Below are 2635 nucleotides of genomic sequence, written 5' to 3'. Positions count from 1 at the left end.
TGAAACAAACAAAACGAATTAACAGTAAACATTACACATACAGAAGTTTCAAAACAATAAAGACATTACGAGTGTCATATTAAAATATACAGTGTGTGTAACAATACAAATGGTTAAAGCACACAAGTTAAAATAAGTAAGCATAAATATGGGTTGTATTTACAATGGTGTTTGTTTTTCACTGGTTGCCCTTTTCTTGTGGCAACAGGTCACAAATCTTGCTGCTGTGATGGCACACTGTGGAATTTCACCCAGTAGATATGGGAGTTTATCAAAATTGGATTTGTTTTCGAATTCTTTGTGGATCTGTGTGATCTGAGGGAAATATGTGTCTCTAATATGGTCATACATTGGGCAGGAGGTTAGGAAGTGCAGCTCGGTTTCCACCTCATTTTGTGGGCAGTGTGCACATAGCCTGTCTTCTCTGAGAGCCATGTCTGCCTACGGCGGCCTTTCTCAATAGCAAGGCTATGCTCACTGAGTCTGTACATAGTCAAAGCTTTCCTTAAGTTTGGGTCAGTCACAGTGGTCAGGTATTCTGCCACTGTGTACTCTCTGTTTAGGGCTTCTCTCTCTCTCTGTCTCTGTCTCTGTCTCTGTCTCTGTCTCTGTCTCTGTCTCTGTCTCTTTCTCTCTCTCTCTTCCTTCTCTCCCTCTCTCTCTCTTCTTCTCTCTCTCTGTCTTTCTCTCTCTCCCCTTCTCTCCCCCTCTCTCCCCTCTCTCCCCCTTCACGCTCCTCTCTCCCCCTTCATGCTCTCTCTCTCCCCCTTCACGCTCTCCCCAAAGATCTGGCCATGTCATCTTATTCATTATGATCTAAAAGGCTAAACTGATCCTAGATCAGCTATTCCTGCTCTGTGTTTCAATACAGACCCAGACCTTTGCTTTTTATCTTGTACTACCAACCTCTAAAACAGCTTAATCCTAATAGACAGTCACAGACACACCGCAATATTTGAATCAATAACTGAATAAGCACCCTGAGGATGTTTAGCAGTTTGTGGATTTCACATCATTTCAATTTAACAACTAAATCATTATAGCTGTGGTGAAATCTTTTGTATTCTTAAATTGAGAGTAACAAAATTGATTAAATTGCCCTGATATACAACAACAAAAAGTCTTTGTGCCCTAAAGAATATCGACTCGGCTATGTCATATCATTCTGTTTCAGATCATTCTGTATCATATCATTCTGTTTCAGATCATTCTGTTTCAGATCATTCTGTATTCTGTTTCAGATCATTCTGTATCAGATCATTCTGTTTCAGATCATTCTGTTTTAAATCTTACTGTTCCGGTGGGCAATGCGTTTTAAGTCAACTAGTTCAGACAACTCTTCTCCCTGTCTCCTGAAAGTTTGTGTGTGGGTTGGACTAAATCTAGAGAAACAGAGAGTGGCAGGGGTGTTTTGATTGTATGTTATGCATGAGAAGGAGGAGGGGTTATGTATGTTATGCATGAGAAAGAGGAGTTATGCATGGGGGGAGGAGGGGTTATGTATGTTATGCATGAGAAGGAGGAGTTATGTATGTTATGCATGAAAAGGGGGAGGAGGTATGTATGTTATGCATGGAAAGGGGGAGGAGTTATGTATGTTTTGCATGACACGGAGGAGGAGTGTTGTATGTTATGCATGGCAAGGGAATGAGTTATGTATGTTATGCATGAGAATGAGGAGGAGTGTAGTTCTGGCTATGCTCTTCAAGAGATGAAGACAGCTACTCTTCCTGGGGTTTGTTATGGATCCCCATTAGTTCCTGCCAAGGCAGCAGTTACTCTTCCTGGGGTTTATTATGGATCCCCATTAGTTCCTGCCAAGGCAGCAGTTACTCTTCCTGGGGTTTATTATGGATCCCCATTAGTTCCTGCCAAGGCAGCAGCTACTCTTCCTGGGGTTTATTATGGATCCCCATTAGTTCCTGCCAAGGTAGCAGCTACTCTTCCTGGGGTTTATTACGGATCCCCATTAGTTCCTGTCAAGGCAGCAGCTACTCTTCCTGTGGTACCAACACACGTAAAACTAACATGACGCGAGCTGAATTAAGAGTAAAAGGCTTTGAAAATAAACGTATTGTGGTCCACTCAGTGCTCCGTTGAGATTTCAGATATACGCTTGTTTTGTTTTGTTAGGAATTTCGCAGTACTATGAAAAGTGTTTACTAAAATATCATGTCTCAAATTCGATATCTTACCTCTATATTGTTTTATGGCCTGCGGATTCAAGAAGAAACATTACGAGTTCAACAGAAAGTAATCTGTCAGGTAACCTTCCGTCTCACTGTATCCAGCCTAGCTGCCGTGATGCTGTGCCTGTCAGGTAACCTTCCGTCTCACTGTATCCAGCCTAGCTGCCGTGATGCTGTGTCTGTCAGGTAAACTTCCTTCCCACTGTATCCAGCCTAGCTGACGTGATGCTGTACATTTTCCCTTATTTGCTTCCAGTTCTTGCCATCCTACAAGGGTAAAACTCCATCCTACAAGGGTAAAACTCCATCCTACAAGGGTAAAACTCCATCCTACAAGGGTAAAAACTCCATCCTACAAGGGTAAAACTCCATCCTACAAGAGTAAAAACTACATCCTACAAGAGTAAAAACTCCATCCTACAAGGGTAAAAACTACATCCTACAAG

The sequence above is a fragment of the Salvelinus sp. IW2-2015 genome, unplaced genomic scaffold (genome assembly GCF_002910315.2).
Source record: "Salvelinus sp. IW2-2015 unplaced genomic scaffold, ASM291031v2 Un_scaffold1418, whole genome shotgun sequence".
NCBI classification, from domain to species: Eukaryota; Metazoa; Chordata; class Actinopteri; order Salmoniformes; family Salmonidae; genus Salvelinus; species Salvelinus sp. IW2-2015.
Note: the sequence above shows the minus strand (reverse complement) of the source record.